This window comes from Corapipo altera, unplaced genomic scaffold, assembly GCF_003945725.1.
Source record: "Corapipo altera isolate COAL_440 unplaced genomic scaffold, ASM394572v1 50, whole genome shotgun sequence".
Taxonomy (NCBI): domain Eukaryota; kingdom Metazoa; phylum Chordata; class Aves; order Passeriformes; family Pipridae; genus Corapipo; species Corapipo altera.
In genome coordinates this window covers 12,984,424-13,008,991 of record NW_020884889.1, presented here as the reverse complement: position 1 = coordinate 13,008,991, position 24,568 = coordinate 12,984,424, and the positions used below count along the sequence as shown (strand labels likewise).

Sequence of the window (24,568 nt, the reverse complement as noted above, 5' to 3'; positions counted from 1 at the left end):
TCTCTCCCACAAAGGTCACAACACTTTTATCCTAGGCCTGCCCAGATGACAGGCCCAATTAGTACTGATTAAAAAAGCAATACAAAGCAAAACACCAGCAACAGCCTTTGATAAAATAATCTGCTGTAGGATACACCAGGTTCCTGGTGGGCAAACCGAAATGAAAATGAGGGATGGGTTACTCAAATCAAACCCAATGTGAACTTAATTTACCCAAATCTTCTGACAGATTTTTTTAATCCCTCTTGTGTTTCTGGCTCTCACTCATATTCAGCATCTGCTCTCTATCCTTGATCACTATCCGAATATTTGTTCCATGCACTTAATTTCATTCTCTTTCATTTTACAGCCTGCCTGGTTCATTTGTTCATTCTTTGATTTGCCCTCACGTTTTCTCAGCTTTTCATCTCTTTCTGCTTTTTTTTCCCCGTCTCCTGGCTTTATTGTCTCTTTCTCTCTTTTTTTGTCTTAGCCTATACAGCCCTAAATTTCCCTTCCCTATTTCCCTCTTGCCTTCCTGTCACCATTTGTTTTCTATCACCCTGCTTTTCTGCTGGTTGATGTTGGAAATATTTCAGGAATTTCTAATTCTCAGTGCCATGAGAACCGTTATCTTCGCATTTTCACTGGTGAAAGTGCTCTCAGCACGGTGAGGATGATGAGGATGATGACGGAGCAGGCCTGGGATAGAGAAGCTTCAGATGGACTCTTCCCTGAGCCCACTTTGCCTCCAGAGTGGTACGCTCCAGTGTGGAATGTGCGAGAGGAAGCTGGGTCCGTGGGGAGTGTGCGGGCTGGGGGCAGGGAATGTGGATTGAGAAACCTCAAATTCCATACAGCAGAAATGAGTACAGGAGAAACTGAAATACAAGAGAGAAGCAGGATGAGGGACCAGCTGGAGAAGGGTGGGGGGGAAGAGCAGGAAAAAAAATACACCCACCACCACCACACCCCAGCCTTTTTCTTCCATGCAGGTGCAGATGAGCAGCAGTACCAGCCCTAGATAATATTCACTTGCTCTCACTAGTAATACTAAGAAAGCCTCAGACCTCAATCTACCCATTATTTCTTTCCCTGAGCAGGGTTAGGGGTCACCTTTAAAATAACAACTGCAAATGAAAGGCAATTACATGGAATAAAAAATGATCAGTGACTGGAAAAGCCAGCCAATGCACGGGCTGCTGGTGACTTGTCATTGTACTGTGACAATATGCCAACTCAAAGTCACCACAGAGAGAAAAATAAATAAAGGGATAAGTGACTGTATTCTAATACCTAGAGGTGTCTCAGGAAAAGACCATCAAAGGTTAACCAACCTGCTTTGTTATTGTTTCTGCTGCGCCTGCTATTGTTATTTGTATTCTGGTATCATCAAGAGGCCTCAACCAAGACCAAGGCCATTGTGTGAGGCACAAGATAAATATGCACAGGAAGAGAAAGTTCCTGTTTCAAAAACTTAATGGATGAGATGAGCAAGAAGCTGAGGAAAAACAGAGATAATGTGAAGTGAAATGACTCAAACTGTATCACAAAAGGTCAGTCTGAGAGCTCCTATCCTATCTTTTACAGTTGCAAGGAGCTGAATGGGAAGAAGCCGGGAATATTGTGTATACAATTATGTTTATTGTTTAGAAATGTAAGAATTCCACAGGCTCTTACACTCATAGTCATGGAAGCCTCCTCTGTACATGCAGATAAAAGTTAGTTCCTCTGTATGTGCAGGTAAAAGTTAGCCCATATTTGCTGTTTGCTAGGTTGGTCCTTCACATGCCCACCACTCTGTCTCACCATGACAAATGTACATGATATTCACAACCATTCGCAGATCACGTGTAGATGGTGATGAGATCAGAATATGTTCAGCTAATACAGAATATCTTTGTCTTGTCCAGCTCTCTTCCTTCTTCCCTCTGATTTCAGCACTGGCTCTCCCAGTCTCAAGAGCTGCCAGAACTGTCATGCTGTCATAGTCAGTAGGTAGGACTTAGGAGCTCCTTGGACTCTGAGGTTGTCTCTCCTTCAAGTTCTCATTCTCCAAATACTAGTGTAGAAAGTTTGCTACAATGCTACCCTCTGCATTTCAGCTGCAGCTGAAATTCCAATACTAAGGCTGGTGAAGGGAAGCCACCAGCTGGGCCAACCAGCAGCAGCACAGCATAATGCTCAAAACCAGGGTTTCAAAATCTTCAGAAGCACTTTGCTGAAGTGCTACAACCTGCCAACGTAAGACAGTGCAGAGATGTCCCTAATTGCACACATACCACGATGGAACCTTGGAAGAAGAGTTGTTTATCGCTCATCACTATCTATGTTTTTCAGAACTTCAAACCTTAAAAATATGTAAAATAAACCCAGTGCTAGTCCTGTAACAGCAGCTACTCCAAGACTTCAGGATGGATGCGTGGTGGCTGGTAACATTGCAAGACACTCATAAGATAATTAACCAAAAACTTTCTTCACACTGGGTCAACAGGACACAGCAGTACCATGTTTGGGAGATGTCTGTACACTAAATTCACGAGTATTGAAAACACTCTCAGCATCAAACAACTTTCAGCTACCAAAGTAGCATGTTTATCAAAAACTGTTGAATGGTTTAAGATGGCCAGTTAGAAATTAAACCAGAAGTTACAAAACCCTGACATGGGGAACAAGGAGAATTTTCTGAAATCCTGACATAAACTAGAGCGGGGAGGTGCTTCCATCAAGTGGACCTCTCTCAGAATGGCACATTCCTGAGCACCTATTTCAAAACTATTTGGGTCCAACCTATAAAGATCAAAAAACAAGAATACCCAGCAGCAATCAGCTGAGAAAATAATTAGGACAACTCAGAGTGGGTTTAACACTGTGGCCTGTTTAAAGCTCTTAGAGGTGGTCTTTTATTCTCAGTAGTTCTCAGGCATATCACCATAAAATCCCTTAAAGAGAATAATCAAATTCAATGTACTTAACAAGCAGGTTCTGTTCCAAATACTTTGACTTCATTTGTGATCATTAAGCACTGGTGGCCTCAGGATGCAAAACACAGAGAGAGAAAGTTGGGAAAGGAGAAGAATCAGAATATCCTGACCATAAAAATACTACATCATTACTTTCTAAGCTTTTGAAAAAATGTTGAAAATATCAGAATGGAACTACTGCTTCAGATGGTGTCCAAAATATGGCAGATGTGGACACACCAGACAAGTGAAAACTTACAGAAAAGTATCTGTGGATCACAAACTGAACGGGAGTCAGCCCTGTCATGCTGTTGTAAAAAAATATAATCCCAAGAGGGCAGAAACAGAAGCACAAGCAAGAAGACATGTTTACAGAGTACAGTTATAGGTTGGAGATAGTGAAGATAAAATAATGAGGCTGACCAGGGATTCTGAAAGCATGATCACTGAATGACTCAATGAACTAAAGGGATGCAACCTCAGGAAAACACTCTAGAAAGTGACGGGGTGTAGACAGGTTAGGAGCAATAACAACCTCTGGACATGTAAAAAGCTACACAAAAAGGACTGAAAAATGCTTACCTCCATAGATGTAAACTGTGGCAATGAAAGTTCAGATTAGGCACTAGGAAAAATACTTTTAATGTTGAAATATTTGACTGAACTAGATGACCAGACAAACTGCGGAGTCTTCACTGCTGGACACCTTTAAGGATAGTTAAGCAAACACTGTTAGGAAATGACTGAGGTAGACTGCATCACTCCTTTGGGCAAGGAGACAAACTGGATTTTTGTTCAGCATAATGGTTTTTCACATTTTTCATTGCAATTGGTCAGTCCCCTGGTATAGACCTCACGTCTCTGGACAGGAAAAGAACACTTGGTAAACTACACATTCTGGTAATGCTCATATTCAAATGCCCCAGTTGTCAGACACTCAAATTAGAGAATGGGTTTGGAAGAGCAAAAAAAAAAAAAAATGAAGCTATTGACATGTCTTGAATGGTAATCTGGAGTCTAAATAACAGAAAATCAATTCAACAGTAAAAGACAGAAGGCATTTGGGAGTGTCCTCAAATCACTTCCCGTATTGAGAAATCACAGCCATAATTTTCTGTGCAACTGACACACTTTTCAAATATTGAGGCCACCTTCATGTTACCTCAGATAGTGTCTCTTTTCATGTTGTCTGATGCAAAGTTACTCTCGGTTTCTCCTGTGGAGAAGAGAAGGTAAGGGTTCTCCCCACAAGGCTTATGGGCAAAAACAAGAAAAAGAGGTTGACAGGATTTTGAAACTAATGCTCTTGATTACCTCTCATATTAGGTTCAAAACATTGTCCTCCTTGTTCAACCTGTCAATCGGTTTGACTTTTGTAACAAAAATATAGTCAGACCTGTGTATAATGGATTTCAGAAAAGTCATTTTTTTTTTTGAAACATCTGTTTGGAAGTGTTAAGGTTCTGCTGAAAAACCTCACACAGATGTGGGCAGTGTGCCATATTCTGAGCAACAATAGAATCTCCAAACATCCTCCCAGGACATGCTTAAATAAAATTCCCAAAGAAGAATGAAATCATAACCAAAATTTTCTTTTGGTAAGCTGCACATGTACTATCTGTCCAGTTGCATGAAGACTAAGCCAGCTGCCACTTTCTGACAGTGCCATGTCTTGCACTATTGCATTTAGTTCCATTTACATGGTCCCACAGTATGTTTTCCACTAGCCCATGACTGCTGATCCCTAGCACATTAGTCAAATGAGAAGAAAATGGGGGGAAAACCACCACAGAACTCAAAGCAGTATGTTTTTCTTATGTCTTCCCTTTTTGCCATTACTGTACCCTGTATGTGCTGAATATTTGCCAGGATTCTCCACCCAAACTTATTGCTTTCAATTCTCCCATGTTTTTCAACAGTTCTCTCAGGATTCTCATCCCATTGTTTCTCTCAAATTTCATTTTCTTTTCTCTTTTTCTCTCTAGATTTCTTTACTTTCCCCCTCTATTTTCCACAGTCCCTCTCACCCCTGCAGGAAAGAAGGGAAAAAAAAAAAAAAGGAATGAAATGAACTGCATTTTAACAATCAGAATAACAGTGAAACAATGCTCTTGAGATCCCATCTGTTGCCAACACATCTCCCAAGACAGCAAATGATGGGCATTCCTTGCTAAATAAAGAGAATTTCCCACACCCATTAAAGATCTACACAGCAAAGACTGTTGTTCAAGTATTTACTTTTTATGGCATACAAGAAAACTACCTGGAATTGTAAATACCAATGACATATTGTTCACATCTCTACCAAACATGTGGTCAGTGGCCATATGGATAACTTCTGGGTGTGAAATGTCCTTTCTCTTTTTTTACAATGCTGCAATATCCTTGTGCCAGAAGCTTTTTTAAAAGTTTAATTGCATAATTCTACCTCCAGTGCATGAAATTAAATTCTATTTATAAACAAACCCCATATCCCTTCCTACCCCAAAAATCTACCAAAGCAAATTGACTCAGTTGCTACATCCTTTCTAATAAAGAGGTGCTTTTTTTATTTAATTCATTCAAACCTTCTCTGATTAGGATTTCACAATTCCTGATCTGAAGCAGAAACATTTATGCACACCATTCATATACTCCATGTAATTCACAAAGAATAGAAATAATTTAGATTATAATTGCTTTGGATTTCTAGGGTGGACTTCCCAAAACATAAACACTGGCACAAAACTTCTAGAAGTTATACAGTTTACTAAGGCCTTAAATGGGAGCATAGTAAAGCTATAGCAGAGCATGTTTAAAGTGTCATTTCTCATTAACTTGATAATGAACTTCTCCATTAAAAAAGGAAAGTGACAGACTTTTTAAAAGATATTGTGAGAGTTCTTAGGAATTTTCTGGGGAGTTGCCTTGACATCCCTACTGTTTGAGTTTTATGTCTGCACTCTAAAGAAATGCAATTTCCATATGGTTAAGCAAATGTTTCTCACCAGTATATCTCCAAACCCAAGTTATTTTGTATCTCCTTTTTCATTAGAGTCGTATCCCAGATGGTACTTCACAACAATAGGTGTTACTGCAAAAATACTGAGGCTTCAGAAATGTAAAACCACAAGAGAAAATCTAAGGCAGCCAGGGAAAGAAAGTGGTGCAAATTAATATAATTTTATTTACATCAGTGCTGTAAGACTTTCTGAAAATTGGTGGAAATCCATGATCCAGAGAAACCAAATGAGGAAAAGGCAAATATGGAAGAGTGTAAGAGTAGGTAACAGGCCTATATTAGTTGGAGAGAAAAAAGAAAGGGAGAAAAAGGTGATCCCAAGCAATTTTAAAATCAAGTAATGCTTTTTTAGAAGCAGCTTTTGAGTTGAGTGGGGAACATTTGAGTTGTTTGAGGACGTGGGTGGTGTGGTTACACCCTCTTGCATATGAAAGAATATAGACAGCACTGCTTTGTACAAGCTAGAATTTGAAGGAGGGAAAGCATGGAAAGCCACAGAGAAAGAATCTGCATTAGGAAAGGTGGGAAGATAAAACCAACCAAGGATAGGATTACGGCTAAAGCAACTCCAAACCCTGACATGCAGGTTTGGTGTTTTAGAGGTATGACTGATGCTGTGAGAAGGAATTATTCAGTGTTCAAGCAAAAGGGCATATTTTGAGGTAGGGGAGGTATTCAGAAGATCCAAGCAGAGAAGGGAGGCAGAGATGACACGGAGTCATGTTAAGCAAGTTGCTTTTGTGAGATATTTAGCCGAAGAAATTAGCCAAAAGACATTTAGTGAAGGCTCTGAACAGATTTACAGTTGAACCTGATTAGGATGAAAACAATGTCACTAGAGCCACGACAATGTATGGCACAGTTCATAGGCAAGAATATAATCTTTTGTTATATATAACTGATGTAGACCTTATTGATGTAATTGAAAAATAAAGTCTTTCAAATAGAGAATTTCCTCTTTGCGTTACATACAAATGCAACACAGACCATGTTTTTCAATAAGATTAAAGATAAGATTTCCAAGAGGCAGAAAATAGTGGAAAAGACAGAGGCCTAGACAATATAAAGGTACATACCTTAGCAGAAAGCATTATCATTACATATGGAAGAGAAGGGGAGACAGCTGTCTGGATAATGTACATAAAACCTTGGAAGGAGGAGGACAGCTGAAACAGTTCAGAAGGGTGAATGTTTTTGAAAGCAGAATATATGCACTACCATTATCTTCCATAAAACAAAATCCTTCGTTGAAAAATATGGATGATAAAAAGAAGATTCGTGCCAAACTATAATGTATCTCTCCAGCTGAGTACAAACATCTCTGAAAGCTTAGGGTTTGATCCTTGTGTTCAGAAAATGTTATTTCCAAAGCATGTTCTCTCTCTGCAGTGATACAATATCACAGATAGGATATTGGTGAATCAATCATCTGGTGCTGTAATAAACCATTTTGGAAATACAGTCTTTCAAGAACTAATATAAAACCTATCTTCTGCCTACACATAATATGCTGGTTTTACTAATCCATTACTCAGCAAGTGCACAGTTGTATGGAACAAACTGCTTGTGTCTCTTCTATGAGTTAAAATAACCATAACCAGAAGTAAAAAGTCGGAGTTTCCTCATACGAGGAGGAAACAGGGAAAACATGTCAGGAGGAAATGGTCACACCTGTTTAGCAATGCCTGACTGATAAAATGGTGTGAACACATTTGTAAACGAGCTAAAATACCTTAAGGATTACACTCTGTGGTTACATTTATGCCTTCTTTTCTATTCAGGCAAAGTTACAGTCTCTCACATTTCTAAAATACTGCCATAAAGACACAGGAAACTCATGCAGCAGGTACAGCTTCATACTGCTTCCCAGTTGGAATTTGTTAAATCACTTTTGCCTTTTCCCTTTTCCATTCCATGTCTCCTTTCACTTATTCATCTTGTGGTCTGTTCCCTTATCTGGCCATGGCTATGGAACGGATTTATACCACGCTGCACATGCAAACACTCACCCTCATATGCAAATCAAGGACAGTGACATTTTCCTACAGTTTGTCGGGTGGGAAGAGTAAGAATATATTCTATAAACAATTCTGAAGGATTATAAATAGTGTCTGCTTCTGTCTGTGTAACAGAACTCAAGTCAGCAAGAACCAGTTAGCCTTGTGCCTTCCATCTCTCCTCTCTCTGTGAGATAAAGAAATCCACAACCAATCTGCTACTTGAAATAAGAAAAGAGTACAATTCTCTCCCAGATGATGAGTCCTGAATTCATAGCCTTTAGTCTTTAGCATCAGTAATTATTAATACTACCTCAATTATGCTTGATGATGATGGAGACATAATTAGCATAAAGATCCATTATGCTTTATTGATGTTAAGTGTATGTTGATTATAAATGGGACAGGATGTATTTACATGAGCTTCACTCTTGGAGGAAGGTTGTGAAATCAGAGTCCAATCCTGCACTGAGAATAAAACCTGCACCTTCTATAATTGTAATAGTATCCAGATGTTCCTCTGTAACATGGATGCAGGTGGTGAAAGCAGTAAACTGGTATGGAGCAGATGTGCTCTTAGCACAGGTGTGATTTGTTCCCAGCGCTACAGTGAATTTTGCACTCACTGATGTAACAGAAGAAGAGTCCAGAAGATTGAAATGTACTATAAAGAAAGCAAATTTAAAATGTAAAAAATAGTTTCCATTTTGGTAGCAAACCTTGATTGTTGAGATCTTAGAAAACCTAGCGAGCAAAACAAACTGGGATTTTTTAAACTGAAACTACAAAAGCCCAAAGCTATGAGCAATGGAGCACGTTCAGATACAGAAACCCTGGAGAGTGCAGTACTTCATACTTTATGGGATTTGTATAATGTACATCAGTTGCAGAGGTTGTTTATGCCTCATACCACCACACAGATAATCAATACTACCATGTTTTGACTATATATTAATCACCTGACTCTTGAGAATTGCACTCCTCTTTGCTGTTCTATTGTCGTAGATTTCTAGGGAAGACTGATTTGACTTTGATAGCAAGCTGGGACAACCAGTCTGATTCCTATTAACTTTTCAGACTGCATCTAAATAAATTTAACAAGTCTTCACTGTCACGTAGAACAGACTTTCTGAAATTTTACATAAAGGCTGAATGCTATTTGCACTTCTCTGTCATTATATAACACATTCTCCCAAAATACATGCACCAGTTAGGCCCTGTCTGTGCTAGGTGTCGAACCAATCTATGCCAGTCTAAAGAAGGATAGTTTGTGCCCCAAAACTCTGTACACTGAAAGTCCATTGGATATGAAGAGACAAAATGTACTTGGAAACTCAGAATATAGTTGATTATCCCCCCAATGGCACTCCTGTGGGCTACTCACTGGCCTGTTCTCTGTAGACATTAGCAAGGGAAGGTACTGGAGTGGGGGGAGAAGGGAAGGAATGAGACATTGTTGTGGATGTTATGCTGTGGAGTGCCTGCCAAGTGTAGGAGGCAGCACAAGAGTGTATTCAACAGGTTATGCTATTAAGGATCTAGATATCAGAGATGGAATTTTTCCTCTGGATACAGAAAGCAAGGCTGCAAGAGATTGTGAAAATGAAATCTGAGATGGATGGAAGGATGTCCTAGCCTGCCTGAAGGATGAGAAAGGAGCCCCACAGCAGCACTCTGAGTGGATCTAATGGTGACAGTAACAGGGGGAGGAAAACAGCACATAGTAAATGAGCACAGAATGCCAGCATGGTGTCCTTGGTGTGCAAAACACTCTCAATAAACTGCAGTAGTTTGGTCACCAAGGCACAGATTTATGTTGAGTTAGTTTTCATTATCTCCATGTCATTATTTATTCTACATGCTCAGGGACACTACCCAAAATAAGTGGTTTATAGACAAATAATAAAGACTCTGGTTCCTATCCCAGAGAGTTTGCAGTCTAGACAAAAACATCTCTGCTATTCCTAATCATATCAAGCTGAATCTGGCCATTCACATTTGGAGCCCAGATGAGAATAAAATTTCTGAGGCATGCCCCATGACTACTTCCCCTCTGTGAGTTGAGTAATCAATTTATAAACCATACCATGATGGGCTGGGCAATTAAACGTTCTCTAGCTGAAGAAATTGCTATGGTAACAATTTCTATACCATCTCTATTGTTGGTCCCATTTCTTCTACCCTTCTTCTTTATTTAGTAAGGGTCATTCTTTATCTTCTCTTTAACCACACAAGGCAGTTATCCTGATAGCAGCAGACATACGTAGTCTAAGAATACTGCTATATAAGGAAAATATTATGGCTATGATATGTATGGATCAAAGAGACAAAGATATCACATACCTAAATTGTGACATTAATTCCCTGTGTGAATGAGAAGCTTTATGATGGTATGTTGAAAAAATTAACAGTGAGACAGCACAATATCTCCTTAAGCAATCTCCAAACAAGTACTTTAGGGACAATCCCAGGACAGTAAGTGTTCTCCCGGACTGTAGTTGCATAATTGTTTTGACACGGATAGGACCTAAGAGCTTGATGTCTGCAAGATATCTACAATGTACTGTGGCTGGATTTGAACTAGTTTTAAATTAGCCAACAGAAATACCAATCACTGGTCTAAAGTCAGCTGCTTTAAGACTTCCAGACTTGGGTCATACATTTAAATTCATCCCATTCAGAGATGAAGGAAACCAACTAGGGCAGAAGCAGAGCTATTGTGGACTGCTGCACATCAACACTGCACAGTAAGATCAGAAGATATAATGACTACCATGTATATTTTGAACACCCTGTAATGTCTTGACATTACATCTCATCCAAAGGACAAATGGAAAAAACTGTTATATTTTGAAGTTTGAAAGATCTCCATTTTTATGTTCTCCACGGTACTCACACAAAGTACATTTAATGGAATCAAAATCCTTATCTATGTCTGTAATAAGTCAACTTCTCTCATTGAAAGGAATAAACATCATAGGCTAAAGGTACTGGTCATAAATTATTACTATAATTTCAACCTTTTCCTACCACCAGCAGAAGTCAGCCTCACAAGAGGAAGGTAATGCCAATGTGTAAGTTTGGGGGGGTTTTAAAGCCCATAATGGGGCAAAACTGACAGCTGTAGAGACTTGAGTATTTCTTTTCTTTCATACTTTTGAGTTAAGAAGAAGGTCAGATAAGAAAAGAGTTTGGAGTCTCAGGGAAGTGAGACAACCCAAGAAGGAAGAAACAACTAGGAAAAGGCAAAAATTACTCTCCTTTGAGATCTGTGGATGGGCAGAGTGGTGCAGAACTTAGTAATATGAAGGAAAGGAGAAGATTAAATGACTGTTTGATAGAAGACTCCTACCTGTTCTAAGCATCAAGAAATTCAGCCTACCAAAAGCATCAGTCCCTGAGAAGGTAAGGACATATTCTGCATGTATCTTTGTAGGTAAACACAGCTGATATAGTGTGGATATGATAAGTCACATGCCACTGAAGAAAACAGATATTCAAGATTTGATTTATCTCTGTGTAGTAACAGGCAGATTGGTGATAGGAGTGAACCTGCAACAGTAATGCACTGATTTGCAAGAACCTAAGCACCACTGCTGCATCATAAAAATAAAGCATAGATGAATCTCAAATGACTTTGTTAACTACAGCTGACTACAACACTTGAAAAGTCACTGAAATTCTAGCCCAGATAATCAGTTTCCAGTAGCATGAGTATCTAGGTCCTACCTGTGTGAAAGACTACAGCTAATATCTCTTGTTGTGCTTTGGTATTTTCACCTGTAAGGCAGCCACAGAAGGCAGAAGGAAGTGAAAATCTTTGGAAAGAAGTTTTCAATGGCTTAATAAAGATATAAAGGGTTCCAACACAGGTTTGGTTTGACTTGGAACAATTAATTGTCACAGTGCAAAACATGGACAATGCTGGGAGTCAGAGCTGGTAATAGTGAAGTAAGACAGAAGAATTTATTCTATGTTATATGTATGAAACAGCATATTTACTGGATTTTTGTTTCCATTATGTGACCTCTGTTGCAACACAAGATATTTACAGCATTCATTAATTAAGATATTACAGCACTTCTCATCCTTGGTGCTGCATTGACATTGACTGCCTGTGTAAAATAAGCACTAAAAGCAGAGCACACTCACACTGACTCTGTTCTTTCTATACAGAGAGATAAAAATTGTCTAAAGGATATGAATCCTGCAGGACTTTTATGAGCTTGAGTATCACCTCATTTCACAACTGTATTCCAGAATTATTTTGGTTATGTTTATATTTTACAGCCAAAGTTTCAGGTACTGCCTTTTATCAAGAATGGTGCCTTTGTGTCACTGCACCTGTTGTGAATTTTGCTTTTATTTTTGGGGGGCAAGGGATGGTTTACACTTAGTTGGCTTTGTGTCAACAGTACTGATGAAATCTTGGGGAAATGCAGGGAAGACTCTAAGAAAAAGACTCACTAAGGTGAAAGTGGAGAATACCTAAAGGGATGCTGTTTGAGTGTATGTGCTTCCTTCAGTTGTTCCACCTCTGTCTCTTTAGTGTTGCCATCTATCCCTCTCTTTATCATTTCTCTTTCACATGGGTTTTTTTCAGTTACAGCTGCTGTTCCTCCCCATAAAAGGTATATTAATAAAAGGGAAATGCCAAAACCCTGCTGCCTTCTGACTGATGTGCCTTTTTCAGAACATAAACAGCTGGAGATTTTAAGCTCTGTGCTCTGTATTGTATGTAGTGGGGAGATGAGGGAGAGAGAGGGAAACCACATTTAATTTACTGTTAAGTTTTTAAAGAATTAAAACAGTTTTAATTGTGTTGTGTAAAATGTGATATCCATTGTGCCATGTGTATTTACGACTGAGCAAAGGTCACAGTGTCAAATAACACCACATTACCACATTCCTCAATATTCCAAGTATGGCTGACATACTGGGCAATACTTGTCAGTATATATTGAAGCAATTTATACCAGGGATATGTTTGATCAAAAGCAAAGTAGCTTCAGTTCTGAGAACTCCTTATAGCAACTTTTGAAATTATAACTTTTTCTCAAAAGTTATTCCTTTATATCAAATTGAAATGTAATTAAGGTTTAAACTTCTCTCAGGAGAACCCAGATACTAAAGTAGTAAAATCAGTAATAATCAAATTCTTTCCTTACTGCAACATATATCAGGTTTCAATTTAGGAAAGTGAATGCTTTCATGTAGATGCCATTTGATGCATCTATGATTTTCACAGAAGAAAAGATCATGGTATTACTAAGAATCGCAGTGCTAATAAACCATACAGAGAAATGCTGATAGGTGTCAAAGACAGAGCAAGGTTTCAGTTCTGTGAGAAATGTCTCTACTCCCAGCCACTCTCACCTTACCTTCCCCTGGGGCCTTTTCCTGGTAGTGTCCCCAAGATATTGGCCTGCTCAGCTTTCCTTCCCTCATGCTCTTTTTAGGGACATGAATTGCAGATTATCACTCTCCCTTCCTGCCAACAGCAGCACCTTTCCCACCTTGAGCCTTTGGTAAGAAGAGGGATGCACAGTACCAGTAGAAGTGGAGAAAAGGGGACAAAGTCTACTTCCCTCTTCTACCATCTTCCCATTTCCAGAGCACAAATCAGAATCAGCACTGAATAACTAACTTTTCCTTGGTTCTGCTTCTTTTGGGAATTACCACATTATCCTATTGGTCATTGTCAGCCATTCTTTCTGCACTAAGAGTCAAAAGACAATGTTAATAATTTGCTGCTCAGAGAAATTATTTACAGGAAGGTAGCACTGGCATGGAGCACAAAGATGCCTGAGTGTCAAACTGTCTCTACAATGTTAAGCTGAAATGTTGCATTTCTATATTTATATTTACATTGTCATTGTCTGTGTTTTTGACTGGTATAATAAAGTTTGTGCTTTTTATGAGTGAGAAGAACATGTCTCAATGTCTCTCCCAAATTAATAAATGTTTTTATTTGCTTTGAAAATAAAAACATTGGTGTACTCTATTCAATAGTTTATTTTAAAGGTAAGCCCCAATTCCAGAGAGCACCTTAACCTTATCAAAACCACAGCTTACATGCATGTTAAAGTGCTTCTATTAAACAACAGGCTCCTTTCTTAAATGGGGGCTAAAATTTGTTAGGCATAACTGAATTGTAGTTCTAATGCACTTATCCAAAGGACTAGTTCATTACTGTTATGTACAGAAAATGCTTTAGAGCTTTTATATGAAGAATTTTGAAATACTTAGTAGAACCAGAAACAGTGCATCTTAGAAATTTCTGTAGAGAGCATGTTTGCTGTAGTACAAGTGATAAAACTATTACCAACAGCCAAGTTTCCTTCCAGCTTTTCATTTCTGAGTAATTTCTGCAATGAAGACAGAAGTGTAATAGACATGAAGGAATGTGGCAATCCATTTGTTTTATTTCTATGAAATTATTGCTGATTGCAGGTTTGGAGGATGTGTGGGTGAAGTTTGCTGATTTATTTCAGTTTGGTCAGGAATGCTTTTTTAAAACACCTTTAACCTTTTTCTTCCAAACAGTTAATTTGGGTCACTACTTTTGTACTGAAGCTTTGATTGTTAAAGGAAATACTTCTGCATAGTTTTGCTCTGCTGTAAGAGAGGCAATATATTGTGGGCCATATGCCAACAGATTTTAACCACAAACTTAGGGAAAGGAGACAGATTAGATTGTGGTGGTCTTATAATCAGGATTTCTCTGTACTCTTTTCTTGCTAAGAGCAAGTATTCACCACTAAAGTGGTTCTATGTCATACAGATGGCATAGCCATAGTAACAGGGCAAACTAAACCCCCTCAGCTGCATTCCTCTAGGCTCTGATAAGCATTCTATAATAATTTCATCACAGAAGAACTTCTTTAAAGTGTCCAACCAAATAATATACTTTAAGATCTTCAGTGAGTTCTGAACTATTTTTCAGCATGCAAGAATCTTATTCAGTTAGAGGGAGGTATCAAACAAACATGTGGTTTAGGAGGAGGAGGAAAAGCCCAACATTTGCAAACACTGTTCCTTTTAAAAGCTGGTGGCCAAGGAAAAAAGAGAAACAAGATCTATCTGGTCACAGCATCTATGAGCCTGCCATTGCATTTTTAACCAACCTAAGACATAGATCAAATAGATCCTTCACCAGCTCACTAGGGAGACTACTCAGCCATTTAACAAATCTCCAGGATACTTTCCTGATACTACTGGTTCAGGTCTTCCCCTTCTTAAAGTCTTCCCTTTCTGTGCTTTTATGCTGTGGGTTCTTTTATTCCCTCCTTTACTCCTGAGCAGCTGCTGGTTGAAGAGCAGGATCTGTTGATGTGGTGACTCACCCATCAGCATCTGGTCCAGATCCAAGAGTGTGTGAATGCCCTGGTCAAGAAAATGGATTAACACAGTGGGTGTTCCAGGGAGCTGTGAAGGAAGGGTGAGCTGTGCACCCCATAGGTGGGGACTGAAGGGCTTTCAAAATATGTAGCAGAGCAGCCAGATGCACAGTTTTTGTGATACAACAGCTGGGGAGGAACATTCCTCTCCTATTTTGACACTATGACACAAACATACTGCAAAACTTGACTGCTTCCATATTCCATCTTTACCTGAAACACAAACATGGAAGTGAGAACACAGTCTGATGTCAAACTGCTGCAACCAAATGCAAAGCAAATAATTTTTTACGTAATGCAATAGACAACAGGTAGAGCATGAACCCACAAAACCACTGCTGCACCTTTAGATGGAGGCAGTGTTAGTATCCACTGACTTTCATTTTATATCCTAAAGACTGAAATTTCTAATAGGGATACTGCTTGTTTCAGTGGATTTTTAAAACATGTTTCAGGTTTAAAGAGACTTGATTTTGTAATTTTTAATTGCTTAGAGGATCTTAAAGGAATGAACAGAAGCAGCAGCACACTAAAGGCTTTAACACTGAAATAACTTTCTGTAGAAATGAACCCTGGATTCCTACTCATGTTTCCCAACACTGTGGCAGTGCAGTGTTGGGTCTATGCTAAAAATCACTCAATTAAGTCTGATTCGCAAAGCAGGAACCCACGCAGAGTATTTGTTTTCTCGGATCTCATAATCTCTTCCATGATTTTTATATGTAGAAAACTTGTTAATAAGGAATCAGTGTCAGGAAGTTGCAAAAGGAACCTCCTTCTCCTGAGGCAGAATAAGTAAATGATGAGCACCTACACAAGACAGTAACTTCAACTTTTGCTTAACATGCCCCTAACAAATGCGTGCAGGACTGACTGAGGAGGCAGTTTGCTGTGGGGGGAGGCAGGGAGGGAAGGGCAGAGCTGACAAGACAAATAACTTAAATCAGCTTCCCACCTTAAAAAAACTCATCAGGTCACAATTTAAGTTTCTATGTGAAAAGTAGCCCTGTAATGCTGGCACATGACAAAGGATGGTTGGAGAGTTTTGTCCCACAAATTAAGTCATTTTCTACAGAACTCATAATCACAAGGTTTACCTCAGGAGCAGAAGCAAAAAGCAATGACAGCTTCTTGCCCCACTTAAGGGAACCTCAAGTATGAACTTCTGATAGTCACTTCTCTTTTTCTAATTACTCTCATTCACGCTCCCTCAGTTGATGATATAAATGGACATAGATGTAACTTTGAGTACGAATAAGCAGTCTCAAACTAATGAACACAGTAGTAAACTAAGAGCATAGTCTCCTCGGGAGATAGTACCATCACTAATGCTTTAAGTATGTGGAGCTCAACTGAACACACTGGATCCCACATAAAAAGGAAACCCCAGAGATCATCTTCCTATAGGACCAGATAAACTGCTTGATATTTAACTATTTCCGTCCTGTCCTTGCTTACCTATCCTGAAAGTCACTTCTCTCCAGGAGAGGAAGCATGATGGAGAGACATCTCCCCAAGGATTAAAGTGGTATTGCCGGTTGGCTTTTAAGATTGTAGAGGATAAAACTGAACAGCTACAGATTAGTAAGGGTTTTTTTCCATGCTGAGCAAGGGATTTGACTCTGTAAGAGAAAACAGAATGGTGTGGACAGATAAAAATGATAGAAGGGAGTACGAGCTGACTCTTGTAAATAGAAATCAAATCAAGAACTTTACACAAGGTACTAGAAAAGATTTCTCAGGACTCTCAGCTGTCATGTAAAAAGATAAAAGATCCTTTCCTTTAAAAGTGAGCAAGCAAAAAGTAGATATTAAATGGTCATTTTGCACCACAAGTTGTAGCAGAAGTTGGTCCCAAACAGTTGGGACCAGTACTATTCAACCTACTCCTAAAGGATGCAGAGAAGGGCAAGAAGGCACAGAATTCAGCATGAACAAAATGAAAAATAACTAAGAAGAGCTGTAAAAAACTGTTTGTGACATGACAATAACAGGAGAAATTTTGTGTGGATGAGTGCAAGGCAGTGCAGAAAAATTAAAACCAACCTTAATTATACCTGTTAATCAATAGAATCTATAATAGCTATTGCCTCTCAGTAAAGAGGTCTCTCGATCACTGTTTTTCAAAATTTGTTCATATCAACTCAAGCTCAATAAGAATTAAAGAAAATGGATTGGTAATAGTCAGCAGGAACAAAAGTGAGAATAAAAAAAGGATCAATCATAAATCAGAAAGTATTACATGTGCAGCCTAAATGGACAATTTTGAGAACAATTAGTTATTAATTATTTAGTTAGGTTAAGGTTAAAATGTGCATTAATTAATTCTTATGACATAACAGATTATGACAGAGAATGAAAGAATCGGTCTGTAATGATGGAAATCATCCATACTGGCCAAACAACAGCTTTGACTGCTCTATCACTTTGGCCTTTTAGGTACAGCACTAACATGTTGCAAACACAGTCCCTGCAAAGTATTCGGTACCGCTTTTACCCCAAATGAGAGCTACTGCACAAATGTGTGGGTTTATGAAGCCATTCAGATCAAGAAGCATTATAAAAAAAAAAATAAAAATTGGTAAGACTGGTGGATTCATTTCATTGTGTTCCAAAAGAGGATAATTCCAGTGACCATTTGAAGAACAATTTCTCTAGCCATTCTTGTCTGCTTGCTTTGCTAACTGTGGTAGAGAGATTGGAAAGAGTCAGTGGGGATGTGCTTTTCTGCAGCCATCGGTATTTTCTATCTCTTACCCCTCAGGCAAAGACATATTTTCAGCTTCTTACTCCTTTCATCCCTTCAAAAGATAATTTTTTCCTTGACAAAGTTTTGCTGTGGACAAATGGTGCCTTCCAGACCTCCTCAGAACATCAGTCTCAGTGACTGTATTTTCCTATCAGTGTTTAGCATATTGATTGACTTGTTTTTAGATAAAAGCTGCGAAGGAGAAGATGCTTCTTTCTTCTGTTCCTCAGCAGGGATCTCAGCAGTTTCTCATCACCTCCAGACTCCATGCTGAACAGAGGTGTGTGGCCAAGTTGTCTGCAAACACCAACAGCTGTGTTTGGTGTAGCCAGCAGCCCAAGCACATGTCATCTCAGCACTGCCCTCCAGGTATGCTATTTACTTTTGGTGGGATAAACATCAGAAAAAAAGAAGCTTATGGGAGAATCTTTACACAACACAGTAGGAAATATCACCCTATTAGCTCATTGCTCTTCAGCTATTCTGTAAAGTTGATACTAATAATATTCCACTCAGACTATTTTCAAAAAAACATACAAAACCTACAAAGAGAAATGAGGTTCAACTTGCCATTCTCCAGGATATGTGTAGGTTTTCGAGAGTCCTTTTTAAAGAAATGCATAAATTTTACTCCTACTCTATTCTAAAGGGTCTTCAGAAAGGAATGGGAAACCCAGGATTCAGAACTATTCAAAATACCAGTCATGAATAACAGTTTCTAGTTTCATTTTTCATTTTGGTGATAGACATGGTCCTGCTTTCCAGTCTTTACCACAGTTACAGTTGCGGTAACTATTCTTTGACATCAAACACTTTCAGCATTTTTCAAGCATTTTTAACATAAAACCTGAAAAAAAATTATTTTTCTCTATGGAAAGAGTCTTTACCCTGCTATTCACATCAATCTTTGAAACAGTTTTGTAGAGTCATTTACTAGCTATATACTGTTTGAGGTCAAGGAGCACACAGGTATTGACACAGCCACTGCTGGATTTCAAGATTACTTTGGATACCTTTCCATGCTGTCCAACCACGACATGTCTGCCCTGCAACAGCAATGACTGACTGCACTGTGGTTACCTGCCAAGAGCAGCTCACATCAAACCAGTCTGGCACTACAGCAACAAAATTGTGAGAGGACAGATGTGAGGTGGGGGCCCGGGGCATTACACAAGCTTCCAAAGACTCAGCTGAAATTTTCATGGGGCTTCAGCTTGTGCTGTTGGCTATGGAATATTGTACCTTGTTGGGGGAAGGCTGCAATGACAGGGGAGGCTACATCAGAAAACAAATAACAGAAGTTGCTTCAGATCACTGCGTTGCTCTCCTGCTGGCACTGAAGTTACTATTCCTCAGAGATAACAGTGAAGCAGAGTGTTTCCAAACCCAACTCTCCAGTCCTTCCCTGGCACACTGAGATATGGCATTCTAATTGCATTATAAGAAGTAAAGCAACAAAGCCAACCTTGGTTGCCTCTCCCTATTCAAAACTAGTTTGTTTCATAACAGGATGCAAAACCAGAAGCACAAAGTGTTCTCTTCAAAACCAGGATGCAGCTGAGCATCACTTTCTGTGAAATTCATGTACCACGGGAACAAGGCCGTGATGTGATGCAGATTGATATCCTCTAACACTCTCATTTCTTCTCATGAAATAAGTTATTTTTTTTTATGTCACTGGAATAATGAAGAATAGTTGCAATTGCAGTGTTGACAACTTCTCTTGGGTGTCATGCTGCTTTTAAGTTAACATCTTCAGAAGAAATGCTGGCATAGTCATGTCCTCAGCAAGCACATGAAAGAATATCACCAGAGACCCAGAAGTTCACTGGCTAAACACATGCTTCAGAAGCTGACCATTTGCTGGCAAGCATATGTAACATTTGTTTAAATTCCCATGCTATTGAGATGATTAACAAATAGCTTATTCACTCTGCTTTTTTCCCATGTCCTGATAGCTCAGGTAATAAATAATCCTTCACAAAGGTTAAAAAAATACCCTCCAAACTCTTACAGAAATCTGTTGAGTAGTAATAATCAGAGACTACTGATTTGAGAGGCATCATATCAAAACAGGGCAATTACAGTTACTTAAAAGCTATATGCCCAAGAACAGCCATTTTGGAAACTAGTTCACATTTTTCTTAAGCTTTTTTCGTCTGGGGTTGTAATGAAAACTCAAAAAAATTGACTTAACACTGACAGTCCAGAATGTGGTCAAGCGACATATGAACAAAACCACAAAATTTCATCCAGTATCATCACATTACACATGCTAAAAAGTTAAAAGCAAATGTACCAGGTCTTTTTCTGGTATCCTCATATCCATTTGATCCAAGTTAACCACTGAAACATCTTCATATTTTCTCTTCCTTATTTCATATTAACACAAAATTAAGTACTTTTGGAGTGTAGAGATGCAGTCTACTAGATATTCTTCCTCATTTCCCCATCGAAATGCGATCTCCTTGATGCAACAGAAGTTATCTATTACTTTAGTACTTTTTAACAAAAAAAAAGAAGCCCACATAAACTGCAGCTGGCATACGGAATCCAACCTGCTACAGGCAAAACAGCAGTGTTTACCTACCCTCTATTTGAATTTTGCTTGTATAGCTGCACCTGCATGAATTCTATCCATATATGCTAAGTGCTTTTTATGAAACTTTTGTTTTTCTTTTGAATTCTCTGTACTCACATCATTCTATACACAAAAATACCTCATGCTATTAATCATGAGGCTTTATCAGGATTTTTGTACTATGACCAGGTTACCTTTGGATCTGCCAGTGTTCTGCTAAACCACAATAACCTTTAATCAAAAATATCATGAGAGGACAAAGGCCTGCAAATGGAATCACTGTTTTCCTTTGCAATTTACGTGGCTTGTAGGTGGAATGTATGGATTAACTTCAGGCATTTCAAACACACTGAGAAGGAGCATCAATAAAAATCCTCCAGTGGGAGGAGTTTATGTTCTGATAAAAAATTTTCAATCTTCTGGTCAAGTTTTCAACCATGATCATTAAAACAAACCAGGTTCTTAGGAAGTGTGCATTATACATTTTCTAAAAATCAGGACCCTGCAAGATACTTCGAAATAGTCACTCAAGATCCGAAACACAGAAAGCCATAATAATTTCTGGAATGCCTGATTGTGAGTTATCCCACCTGATGTGAAATGGTAAGAAAACATAGAATAACTTGACACTCATTCTTGTCACTCAGAGTTTCAAAAAGTTTTAAAGGACAGTTAAAGAATGCATTAAAAAATCCATTAAAAAAATACTTCAAATGGATTTTGAAATTTTCAAAACTATTCTAATGTAAAAGGAAATAGTTCATTTCTTTTTAATAATTCATTTACAATTCATATTAAAAATTATTCTGACATTTAGGTTTTATACTCCTATTTCTCTCTTTCCTTTCTCCTCTCACTTTGGAAAAAAAATAGAAGAGAAAAGCAGAGAGGATAAAATGTAGGAAATGCTTCTTCCTGTTGCTATTATTCTAATGAAGAGAAAATAACTACATGGAATTCACTAAAAGAGAAAGAGAGAAAGAGAGAGAGATGTGTATGCACACACCTGTCCTAACAGTTACACTTGATATGTCCAGTTGTCTGAGGATGGAAAATCTCCAGTCAAAACACTTGTATTTCTTTAAACCTTTGAGATTTATATTGGCTATGCAAATAATTAACCCACGTGATGAATTTATCTATTTGTCTGTTGAGTGAATCATAACTAGCTAAAAATTGAAGTTCTTCCTGGATTTATTTTATTTCATTAGTGTATGGGTATGGCACTTTGTGAAGGCAACAGTTTAGGGTTTGGCCAGTGTCATCTCCAGCTGCCTGGATTTTCCCAGTCTCTGGGAGGACAAACTCATTTTCATATGGTTTGGGAGGGTCAGCTTTCAGAGCAGACTAATCCTAGACCCAAACTTCCCAATCCTTTCTGCTGTTTTATAAAATTCACCTTCCAAAACATGAAACTGCGTAGTACCCACATGTAATTTTAATATTGCTTGAGAAATTTGTACTCCCAAAGTAATTTATATTGATTTCTCACTTCCTGTTATGATTAGAAAGTAAATAAAGGCATTGTGGCTCTATACAACTCATAGTCATGAGCACTGCTATGTAACTACCAAGAGAAATTATATGCTGAATAATACTTAGACATTACAAACCCTTCATAAAAACACTCCTCATAAGACTCCAAGCATTTGAATTGTCCCAGCAGCACTGCATGAGGATTTTGGTCTGGGAGCAACTCAGCAATATATTTTCTCATATGCTACAAGCAAACAGTTTCCTTAGGCTTATTTTTCCCACCAGTAATTTGGGCCTAATCTCTTAAAATCTTCCTCAGATATACAAAACAGAAGAGATTTTGCCCAGAGAGACACTTGTTAACAAGGAATACTCGTGAGTAAAAGATCGCACACCTTTTATTAAAGTCATCCAGTTGAACACTTGCTACCACAAGTACCATGTATTTGAATTTCCTCCATACTTCATGTTTGAAAAAAAAAAAAATCTGAAGGACAAAGACGTCTCTTTCACAATGCTAACAGATTCTATCATTAGACAGGTCTGGTCATTGAGAAGAAACTACAGAACCCAGCTCCTGCCTTGCTGTCTAAGCCATTTGTTTTGTTAACTACCTGTCAATGTTGCAAAGTGATGATCTGGCTGAGGTACATAGATTCACAGCTTTCTTGAATAAACACTGTACTTCCCCACCCTGAACTTCTAAAGACAGAGTTCAAAAGAAAAAGCCAAGTTCATTTTCATATGGTGAAACAGGCACAAACTAACAACCCTTAGTTAAACAGAAGGGGGTTTATCCCTGACTTGTCAGTTTACTTGTCAGTATATTTGAGCAATTAAATAGATTAACTGTGGCTGTCCATAATGCTAAATCTGAAACTCCACGTGAAAACAGATGTTACACCTTTAAATGGGATGTGATGTGAAACACATTTCACCATCCCTATTAATATTTTCCAAAATGATGTTCAAAAAGTTGTATCTACATACCAAAGCAGCCAAGTTATTACAATTGAGAACACAATTGATAAACTCAGTGTTTTGTTGAGCTGTTAATAAATTTTATCATTGTATGTGGTACTGTAGCACATTTACTAGATCAATCAGCAAAGTTTTTCTCTCCCTACTAGGTGCTGCAAAAGCAACAGCATAACATCCTTGCATCTTCAAACTTGAGCCTATAGGTGGCAATCATTGTATCAAGCCTTCCAGCACCCCAACCACTGGGAAATAGATAATTTGTAAATGCTCTGCTTTGTAAGAAGTTACAGTTTCTCTGATATGTTTGCCCAAGAATTAACACAAATTATTCCCAAAGATTTTTGAGATGTAGTATCTACTGGAATACTCCAGCTGACACTGGAGAAGATCTTACAACCCTGTCAAAGTAGATATTATTTAAGCTGTGGCAGTAATGTTGCTGTTCACTGTGGTGAGCAAGGCAGCACTCCTGGAATGAAGTGATACCCCTTATGAGATGGAATGATAGAGCTGGGAAGGACAGACAAGATTTCAAGCATGAAGGTCAATCTATTGATGTGATATCTGACTGCCTTGCTGACATTTTTCAGCAGAGTGTCAGTGGAATTAAACATCTCTTTCAGCTACAAAAAAGACGGCTCAAGAAATTTGCTATTTTACCAAAAAGGATTGTCTAAAGCAAATATTTGAAGTACGAAAGTTTTAACTTCTCTGTAGAAAGTGTGTGTAATTTAGGTTCCTTATCTGTCAGATGTGCTGCAGTTCTGGTATTTCACCACACTTTCCATTTCATTAATCCCTCTTTGTCTCACTTCTCCATTAATTTTTTTCCCCACATATCTTCACTGACCTGTGTATTCTAAAGAGGCTGTTTTTCCATCTTCTTAGCATTCCTCACAGAGCTCTTTAAGAAGCAGAACTGTAGGCAATAACATAGCTCATTTTCAGAGGTAATGCAACTGTAGATATGCAGTTTTAGGATTGAGAATGCTGGTTCTTTACTCAAATGGCCTTGGAAGACATTTTGTATCTGGTCTCACAGACACAATGAACAGGATGAGAGTTCAAGGGTGCAAGAAGTCAACCTGAGTGCTATTACTCCAGTGCCAAGAGATACAGAAGTCAGCAGTCTAGTTCTGGCTGCAGCTGAGTCAAGTGAAGAGTTGGTGCCAGCTGCTTCACAGCATATCCAAGAACACTGCACCACTGCTTGTTTCCCAATCCAGTTCAATGACAATGGCCAGGTTAGATTAAACTCTTTAGCAATATCTACATAACTGTTTTGTCAGACAGCCTATAGAGCATAAAATTATTGTGGCAGATCTCTAGAGAGTGGGAAAAGAAACAGAAGAGAGCCCCTGGGTAGTAACCTGCTCACCCTGCAAAGCTGCAATCCAAAGAGAATGTGTGACTTTATTGTATCTTCACATTATGGTTCCCT

General features: G+C 38.5%; 2 long non-coding RNA genes across 3 annotated transcripts in view; one reads left to right on the top strand and one right to left on the bottom strand.

Annotated features, from left to right (window-relative positions):
- LOC113947563 overlaps positions 1 to 24,568 on the bottom strand; it is a 123,635-nt gene that overhangs the window by 67,973 nt on the left and 31,094 nt on the right. The window lies entirely within an intron of this gene.
- LOC113947564 lies at positions 15,568 to 19,872 on the top strand. The gene is made up of 3 exons (XR_003527799.1): positions 15,568 to 15,632; positions 18,323 to 18,458; positions 19,599 to 19,872. It is a non-coding gene; the product is annotated as an uncharacterized LOC113947564 (long non-coding RNA).